Source organism: Ylistrum balloti, unplaced genomic scaffold (genome assembly GCF_031769215.1).
Source record: "Ylistrum balloti isolate Yb309-2 unplaced genomic scaffold, AGI_CSIRO_Ybal_v1 Utg369940, whole genome shotgun sequence".
In the NCBI taxonomy this organism is placed as follows: domain Eukaryota; kingdom Metazoa; phylum Mollusca; class Bivalvia; order Pectinida; family Pectinidae; genus Ylistrum; species Ylistrum balloti.
Genome location: NW_026782048.1, coordinates 36,080 through 46,516, shown reverse-complemented (window position 1 = coordinate 46,516; position 10,437 = coordinate 36,080).

Genomic DNA, 10,437 nt, shown 5'->3' with positions numbered 1-10,437 from the left:
CGTACAGGCGTTCTGTCTTACTTAGTCTGTTTCGTAGATTTTTTTAATTTAACCACTTCATAGTTTACAATGTATACTAAAAGGATAAAGAAACGCAGGGTGAACTTTAAACCAGAAATCAAGTATGATATCGGGCTTCATTTAAAACGAAATTTTGTATACATACAGATAAATTAAAGCTTAAAAATTTCCAAAGTCTGTATTTTGCATCTGACAACTGGTTTAGAGGTACTAACGATTAAATTGAATGGACCCATAGGATTTTGAAATTGAAATTGAACTGAGACATCAATATCTTGTGTGTCCGCCGTTTGCTGTGGTCACGGCCCTTATTCTTCTGGTCATAGAGTTCATGAGAGCGTTAATCCGTCTTATGGGGATGTTGTCCCACTCTTCAATCAGAGCTCTGGTCAACTGCTCTCGAGTAGCAGGGGGTGGCTGGCGCTTTCGAATCTGTCTATCCAACTGGTTCCAAAGATGCTCGATCGGGGACAAATCAGGGCTATATGGCGGCCAGTCTAGTGGTTGAATGTTGTTGTTGGCCAGAAAGACTTGGCAAATCCTTGCTACGTGGGGCCTAGCATTATCCTGCTGGATGGTTAGATTATGCTGCTGTATGAAAAGGATAACATGGGGTCGGAGGATCTCATCTCTATACTTAGCTGCTGTGAAATTGCCATCAATAACAACCAATAGTGATTTTAACCCGTGTGAGATTCCTTCCCACACCATTACTGAACCGCCACCAAACCTATCCCTCTCTACAACGCAAGCGTCCGTAAAACGTTCGTCACGACGTCGGTAGACACGTTGACGGCCGTCAGATCGATAAAGACAGAATCGAGACTCGTCCGTAAAGAAAACTTGTCTCCACTGCCTCAGTGGAAACCGTCGTGGAGCATGTGCAGCAAGGGTAAGGTGTGGACCTACGTAGGGGCGACGTGCTCTTACACCAACTTCTCGTAATCAATTCCTTACAGTTTTTGAACTTATCGGACGCCCATGATTTCCACGAACATTAAGTGCAACTCTCAACGGCAGTAAGGCGCCGATTACGCACATGAGAGACGACGATATAGCGATCCTGACGTCGTGACGTTACGCGCGGACGTCCTGACCTAGGCCGATCGGCCAATCGCCCAGTTTCCCGAAGACGTCTTACAAGACGTTCTATGGTGGAAACATTAGCACCAAAGTGCCTAGCAATCTGATTTTGCAGCTGTCCTTGCATCAGCATCTGAATGGCCTGACCCTCTGAACTTCTGTGAGTCGTGCCATTCTTAAAACGAATTAAATTCTCAATTAATTTTAGGGAAGTAGTTGGTCTGTATAAAGACTAACGAAGAGTGACTTGACCAACGCTGCATGAGACCAGAACAACACGGTGCACGAGATTCTTGTTTTTTTTATTCCTTCATTTACCAGAGCTGCGCACTGCACCGTGACTAAATTTTCGATACATGACAAGGTGTAATATGAACTAATTACTCAATCCACAAAGTTTCACTTCATTTGGAGAACGCGTTTTCAAAATATCGGAATAAATATTACCCTGCGTTTCTTTATCCTTTCAGTATATCTACAAATCAGTCAACATTCCCGTCATATAGTTCCATTCCTTATTTGATTAAGAATGATGGATTATAATTGATAATTTATCAATTTTCTCACCAAATATATGTTGGTGTAAACGTTCAAAAATCTGACGCTCATGGTGCTTCTTATCCACAAAAAATGTTCATGATCACTGCATTTTCATAAAAAAAATAAAGAAATAACGACTGTGATTAATGGTGTCGGAATAATCTCTACTCGTCCTATTGAAATGTTGGCGTCACATGATGACTGTCAATAGACAGTGTGACGTCATAGAAGGCAATATGGCTGACGATGCCATAATGGTATTCCTAACCTCGGAATTTTGAACGTCCCTATTAGACACATTTCCTTACCAGCATGGCATTATATTATCCGCCACGCTCACTGACTTGGTACTTTGATGACTTTAAAGCAACAGCTTCCCTCAAGGACAAAGTAATATTTAGTGATTTCTTCATTTTCATTTTAAAAGCTGCCAGTTTAGTGTAATGTAAGAAATCCCTTTTAATTTCATAGATTCTTGATATAGGGAAAGCTTCCCAATGAAGCAAAACGATGGAATATAGACGGTCTCCAAATTGATAAGGGGTCTATAATTGATATTCATTTTCTTACTGTTTGTCTTAAGAAGTAAAGCTTAAGCTAACCCTTACCCTAAAATGAATAATACTAGTTTTAAACTCAAATTTTAGTTTACAAAATAGAGGCATGCCTACTAAATAATGTTACATAAATCTGTTGGTCCCAGATTTGACATTATTTCATGTACGAAACAATTATAAGAATATAGAGCATGTAAAACATCTATTAGGGAGTTCCCTCGAAATTTCAATTTGGGCAGACTTAATATCTTCGAATATATCATAATCACATAAAACACATTTTTACTCCAAGAAGTAAATTACTGAAATATTCTTATACTTCAGGCTGGTAAAGTTGGCACCATTGTTGTATACCTTGTTCTCATTTGTAACATTACTTAGACGGTTTACATGGCAGATGTCGTCAATGAAACAGAAGGCGCTTACTCTTCCGGAACACCTGTTCTTATTATCCGTGAGGTCGTTCTTGAGTCTCCGTGTAAATATTTTATTTGTTCACATCTTTCCTTAGTTTTATCGAATTTGAATTTAATATGTTGATATGTTGGTATTTTCTTGTTTTTTTTTTTCTAAACCCAAAGAACACATCAGGTTCATTGCTTTGGATTAGTTTTGTCAAGCGTCATATATACACTGATAAGACAATTATTTTCCAATGAGGCCGATGCAATATTGAATTAACATCCCAAATGTAACGTTTCTCCCAGTCGTCGGCTTCTTTTATACATATCACTTTCCTTTGGTAGATAAATAATTGCATTGACCCCAATGGGTGTCATCAGATATATACCACATCAAGGTCATGTCAGTGTAATACATTGTATGTACATGGCGTTGTCTGCGATATTACGTCATATACGTCCTTGAAAATAAGTACAGAAACCTCAGGTTCACAAGCTTATTATATTCATTACAAGAATAATTTTCATTTATGAAACATTTTGGCAGCGTGCCATCATAATTGATAACTAGAAGGTACAGGCTGCCAGCCGCTGGATCTTTGTCCCGCTGACACGAAAAAGACAGACGACCTACCTTGACACGGGGGTTTACTGGAATGCATAACGACAGCCCTGGAGCCGACACACGACTTTTGTAAAACTGCCCTACCGCCCAGATTCATATGCTCATACAGATAGAGTTATAAAAGTTAGGCAACTGTCTGTTGAATTTTGACTTTATAAAGAAAGAAACGAAATCTCAGAAATCTCAGATTTTATTCCAAAAACTGACTATAACTGAGAGCAGATAACGCAGTCGACAACTGCATGAACTTGCTTAGAGCTTCAAAAGATGAAGTCTGATGAAAATAATGGGGAAATTTTACGGTTGTCATAGTGATCTCATTGATAAATATTCTGTTTGTTGGTGCGGTTTGAAACTGGGTGTGTTATGTTTGCCTGCTAGTTCCGTAATTGTACACCTTGTTCTCATTTGTGAAACGTGACATTACTTACTCGACCAAGGTTTGCATGGCAAGTGTCGTTGATGAGACAAAATACGCTTACTCTTGCGGAACACCTGATCTTATTCTCCTTGTACTTTTTTTTTTTGTTTTATGATTTTGAGTTAGTGTTGACGCCTTATCATCTTATTGTTGTTTTTGTATCGTGTAACTTTGGATCTGACAGCCACATTGTAAAGATAAATTAGTTGAAAATTTGATAATAAGGAAAGCCTTGAATATAATCTCTTACGTTTACAGACATTCAAAATGAGCAAACGTACTATTGTGTATTGTGATGCTTCACTCTTGTTCTGTGTCAACATCAACTGGAGCTTTATTGAGCTTTTTGGAGTGACAGTTATGTGTAGCGACGCGTGGGTCGCTTCGTGTTGTTTTCCGGAATTTAGTACAACCCTGTCCGAGGAAGCGAGGAACTCTGGGAGAAAAAGTGACGTCACAGCCTCTTCCTTTGGAGGCCAAGATACGATAGGTCGGTATTGAAATTCGGGCAGGGTAATCTGTTAGATTTTTGTGTTGTCAGCGCCCATCTCTTCCCTAAAATGTTATAAAATGGTTTACTAAACATCAGTTGCCACCTACAACCCGATATGTTTGATTTCCGACCGTGTATTTTGGTATATTTTTCGACTTATGCGGACTTAAGTTTTGGTTGGAACCTCGTGTCGTGATTGAGGGGAACGTTCGCTGGCTGTTGAAATTTTGTTAAATAGTGGATAATTCGAGAATTGGTATTCTCCGGGAGTAGTTTTCTCTCGTTCGGTGAGGCTGATTTTGTGTGCCCCCCTCGCCAAGACGAACGTAGGAGAAGGCGGTAGTGTTGAGTTGGACTTTGTAAATTTGGAGTCGGTCACGTGGCGGAGATTTGTCCGTTCGGCGAGGTTTGAGACTCGCTCCGAGGAACGGTGTCAGATTCCGTGGGCCGAGAGTTAATTTAGCTAGAGAATTTCGACAACCACGACATTGGTCCCTGCCTGATAGTTAGTTTAGGTAAAAGTTTGTTTATTTCAGGTGGCTTTTGTACATTGTTAGGGTTAATTGAAAACACTCACTGAGCCGGTTAAATGTCTTTCATGCTAAACTTTACTCTTGTAAAATATATAATAAATTGTTGAATCTGTTTTAATTTTTCTCGTCATTGTTGCCAGTGCTTGGTCGAAATTTGTTTGTGAAATCTGCAAGCGAAAGCGGCAGCCGAACCCATTGGGCACTTTTATTATTGTAACAACAGAGTTGACGTCCGCGGGGCGGCCACTAGCGGGTCGCGAGACGTCGTTCGTTACAATTGGAACCTCCGGCGGGACCGGTGCTAAAAAGATACCATTAGGAGTATAGGGAAAATGAAGGTTTAAAGGTCAAGATAAGTTATAAATAATTCTATCTGAAATTGGTTCGACTGTTTGATAACTACTTCTATTAAAAACTTAGTCATTAAGTACTGGCAACGATGGCGGAGGGCGGTGAGTTTAATTTTGATATTCCGGACTACGGACTACAGATAGATTCAATGCGCCAAAGATTAGATGAGCTGTTGTGTAGGAGCGAAACGCGTGGAAGGCGGCCGGCTCGTGATAGGGAAGGGGTGGGCGATGGCAAAATTGGGGAGGCCGCCCAAGATACGGGGTCCCCTCGCGGCCTAGGCCAAGGTACGAATAGGGAGCCCTCTAGCTGGAGTCCTTCAAGGATTAGGTTTAGTACACCCCTTGCTGGCTCGACCCCTAGATCAAGACCCGGGGCAGCCCCTTCGCAGGCGACTCAGCCCCAGTCGCCCCAGTTAGCTCCCCTGCCCAAACCCATAGTTGTCCCGGAAGCTTATAATGGCCAGGGTAGTTATAAAGATTGGTTTACACACTTTGAGGCTTGCAAGACCATTAACGCTTGGACAGAGGCTCAAGCTTGCCAATTCCTGGCTGTGAAACTCAAGGGTACGGCCCTTAGGGTCTATAGTGATCTAACCCCCACAGAGCGCTTAGACTATAAAAGTGTGACGTCGGCACTTAAATCCAGATTTGACCCCGAGAGGGATGTAGGTGTGTGCTGGGCCCAGCGTCGGGGGAAAAACTGGAAGGAAGGGAAGATGTCTGTATAGTAATTTAGATTATGTAGATCCTGTCTGAACTATACTTGTTTTATCTTTCATGTAAAATGGTGCTCTTGACACCCCCTGACCTGGGGGAGGGATCAAGACAGAAGAGGATGACCCGGGCCCCTGAAACTGCCGGCGACCTGTCCATTGGTGAATCGGTATAACGTTCATGCAGTGCTGCGGCTGGAGACGTCCTGGGAGACTCTCGCCCTCCAGGAACCTTTGGTATTTGCAATGATACGGTTTTCTCTTATGTGCGCGGGTGATTGAACATTGGGATAGCCACCATGGACCCCTGGGGTAGTGGCCACACCCCAGACGTGGCAGTGACCCCCAAATACCTACTCGGAGACAGGGAGGCGTCCCCGTCGGTGAGAGACCTCCACACCCAACCAGGAGAACTTTCGTTTCTGGTGGTAAATAACTGTATGCGCGCAACTCGAGGACAGGTAACCAGGGGCCCGTGGGACACCAGAGTCGACGTCCACAACAAATTTCCCTCCCCCGGGGAAGCGTGTCGGACACATCTTTAAACATTACGGACATCAGTGACTTAATAGAACAGGAAGGGAGGAGACAGCGAGTTAAAATAGAGTGATAGGAATTTATTGGTTGGTATCATGTTATAGGTAGTACAAGTCGGGCCAGGTGTTCAAGGGGAGACAATTGGGCAAGTAGGTTAGGTAGCTGGGATAGAGGAGGAAGTCGCTTGGACAGGGTTGGTCAGGGTGGCCAGAGTTGTTACGACCAACACTTTCGATTAACCTTGTCCTGACTCCTCCATAGTCAAAATTCACAGGGTGGGTTATTCGGCTTGATAGGTTTACACGTTGGTTGGGTTAGAAAGGGAGGTCACCGGGTAGGGGTTGGTCTGGGTGGCCAGAGTTGATACGACCAACACTCAAGGTTAGCCTTGCCTTGACTCTCCCAGGGTTCAAAATTGATGGGGTGGGTTATTCGGCCTGGTAGGTTAGTTAGGTTGGCTTCGAGTGGGGCTCTAGTCCTTGTGGCTAGAGTTGATACGACCAACACTTAGGCGGAGCACCATTCACAGCCATTTAGTTAGAATGGGGGAGGGTGTCCGAATGCCTGGACCGGCTTAATTTAGTCATATGTTAGGTATAGGGTGGCTTCCCCAGTGATAGCTGTGGGTAGGGGGGGAACTCTTGGCCGCCGGAGGAGGAGCAGAATATTTTTTCATGTTTACTAATTTTATATATGTCATATGTTTTTTTTTTATTTTTGTTATTTTTATTTTTGTTATATAAGTAAATACCTCTGAGAGGAAATCATGTTGCCACCAAGGAGATGGTGATTATGGAGGTATTGCCCCTTAGCCAAGAACCTGACTAGTGCTAATACGGGTATTTCTGTTCAAAATGGGGGGTTTCTGAAGTCTAGAATGATGAATTTATATATTTTCATTCGACTGTGGTAATAATATTGAGGTACCACTAATAGACTAGTAATGATCATCATGATAGCCAGTAGTGAAATTCGAACATGGAATGTAATGATTAAGCGGCAGCCATAACTAGTCGGGTTCTTCTATATTGTAAACTGTAGTTCAAATTGTTATAATGTAATGTACACAGTAAAATTGTAACTGTACTCTCTGAATATTTTTCTTGGTTCCAGTTAAACTTGTTGAGATAAAAGTGTAAAAATTCGATTGTTTGGAGATGACAGTAATGGCCCACAGTATATCAATTCAAATTATACTAATCAAATAATGTACTGTTATATTGGCTGCTAGCCTGAATTATCTGTAACGTAAGCACTAGGAATGATTACCATGAACATTATGTACTTATCTCAGAAAGATGCTTAAAATATGCTCAATTGTGCTCATCTGTGCTTAACAACCATTACCATGTACATCTAGTGCTACTCATAGAAAAATGCTCCAAAGATGCTTAAAATATGCTCAATTGTGCTCATCTGTGCTTAACCATTACTATGTACATCTGGTGCTACTCATAGAAAAATGCTCAAAAGATGCTTAAAATATGCTCAATTGTGCTCATTTGTGCTTAACAACCATTACTATGTACATCTGGTGCTACTCATAGAACAATGCTCAAAAGATGCTTAAAATATGCTCAATTGTGCTCATCTGTGCTTAACAACCATTACTATGTGCATCTGGTGCTACTCATGGAAAAATGCTCAAAAGATGCTCGCAAATGCTCAATGATGCTTAACATGCTTAGGGATGCCAAAAACTTTCCCCACAGTGGAGAGAATGTAAATTGTGTCGACGGCCTGAAGAGATCAGGAGTTGTCGTTATTGAAAGTGTTCAGAAACTGAGTTAACTGCACCTTGAGAACATCTGCTTAAAATTGTAAATTTTATGGTGCTTCCCAGAACTTTAAACATTCCGGACAAACAACCATGTGAAGACAAGGACTGTCATGACCCATTATTTTATGGGAAGCACATATTTGTAATATTGAATACTTACTGTTAAAGTTTGGCAATAATTATTTGCTGACGCTCCAGGAGTTGCACCAAAGTAGGAAAAATCCGATTATACAGTTGTGACTCTTAACTAAATTACAATTGAGCAAGACTTTATATAAGTGACATTTAGATACCAACCAATTTATCTTTAGTAGATTGTAATTTAAAATTGTACAAGCAATTATAGTAATAAAGACTTGGGCCGAGTCATCTGGAAATTGAGATTATGTGTAATAATGCCAATATTTTTGTATTGTAATTTTGAACTTCATGCTATAGGGGCCTGCCTCCATTGGGTATTATTATCAAATGGTGAAATTTTGTTGTATGTAAAGACATGAAATGTCATTCAAATTTATTGGCCAGTGAGGAAATGATGGTACTTAATCAAATGCAATAGTTCATTATTACTGTCTTGTGAGTCGAATTGGATGTGGCAATTGATAGCACATGGCTAATCTTTTAATTTTAAGTTCAGTTCCGAGAAGTTTTGGCGGCTTTGGCCCACCTGGTTTGTTTCAACAGCAATCCATGTGGAACCATCGTTGGCCAGCCTGGTGATACATTACCATTATGGGTGACAAACCTTAACAAGGTCAAAGGTCAAGGTCGGGGTTTGTCTTTCACTGGTGGAATTGTGGCAAGACATCATGAGATAGAAAGGATCAGAGGTAAAGGAGTCAAGGTCACTAGGTCAAAGGTCGATATTGCCGAGTAAAGGTCAAGGTAGGGGTTTATGTCGTTCACTGGTGGAATTGTAAGATATCCCGAGAGGAAATGAGTCATAGTCAGTCGAGTCCAAGGTCATTGGACTAAAGGTCAATATTACCAGGACAAAGGCCATTACTTAACATAGAAATATTTTACGGATTTTGAAACAGTAAGTTGAGTCTCGGCTACGCGGTCGTAGCCTGTCCGGGTGGTTGGGGGGTGTGTAGCGACGCGTGGGTCGCTTCGTGTCGTTTTCCGGAATTTAGTACAACCCTGTCCGAGGAAGCGAGGAACTCTGGGAGAAAAAGTGACGTCACAGCCTCTTCCTTTGGAGGCCAAGATACGATAGGTCGGTATTGAAATTCGGGCAGGGTAATCTGTTAGATTTTTGTGTTGTCAGCGCCCATCTCTTCCCTAAAATGTTATAAAATGGTTTACTAAACATCAGTTGCCACCTACAACCCGATATGTTTGATTTCCGACCGTGTATTTTGGTATATTTTTCGACTTATGCGGACTTAAGTTTTGGCTGGAACCTCGTGTCGTGATTGAGGGGAACGTTCGCTGGCTGTTGAAATTTTGTTAAATAGTGGATAATTCGAGAATTGGTATTCTCGGGGAGTAGTTTTCTCTCGTTCGGTGAGGCTGATTTTGTGTGCCCCCCTCGCCAAGACGAACGTAGGAGAAGGCGGTAGTGTTGAGTTGGACTTTGTAAATTTGGAGTCGGTCACGTGGCGGAGATTTGTCCGTTCGGCGAGGTTTGAGACTCGCTCCGAGGAACGGTGTCAGATTCCGTGGGCCGAGAGTTAATTTAGCTAGAGAATTTCGACTACCACGACATTGGTTCCTGCCTGATAGTTAGTTTAGGTAAAAGTTCGTTTATTTCAGGTGGCTTCTGTACATTGTTAGGGTTAATTAAAAACACTCACTGAGCCGGTTAAATGTCTTTCATGCTAAACTTTACTCTTGTAAAATGTATAATAAATTGTTGAATCTGTTTTAATTCTTCTCGTCATTGTTGCCAGTGCTTGGTCGAAATTTGTTTGTGAAATCTGCAAGCGAAAGCGGCAGTCGAACCCATTGGGCACTTTTATTATTGTAACAACAGAGTTGACGTCCGCGGGGCGGCCACTAGCGGGTCGCGAGACGTCGTTCGTTACATATGTCACCTGTATATAGGAAATAGATATCACTTTGAAACAAACACTTCGTGGATTACTTTAACACAAATATTGTACAAAGGACCCATATTGTTAGATACAGTAGAGCCAAACAATGAATTAGGCCTCGTCAGTGATGTTACATCATACAACTGTTTCGTCCCTCTAGGCCTCGTCAGTGATGTTACATCATACAACTGTTTCGTCCCTCTAGGACTCGTCAGTGATGTTACATCAGCTATGGCACGTTCATAAACTCGCTCTGAGGAGAATCTATGGTTTTACATAATAATGGTCGAAATTTGTCAGTTTAATAGGACGGACTTGTAGCTTGGTGTTTGCTTTTTTCA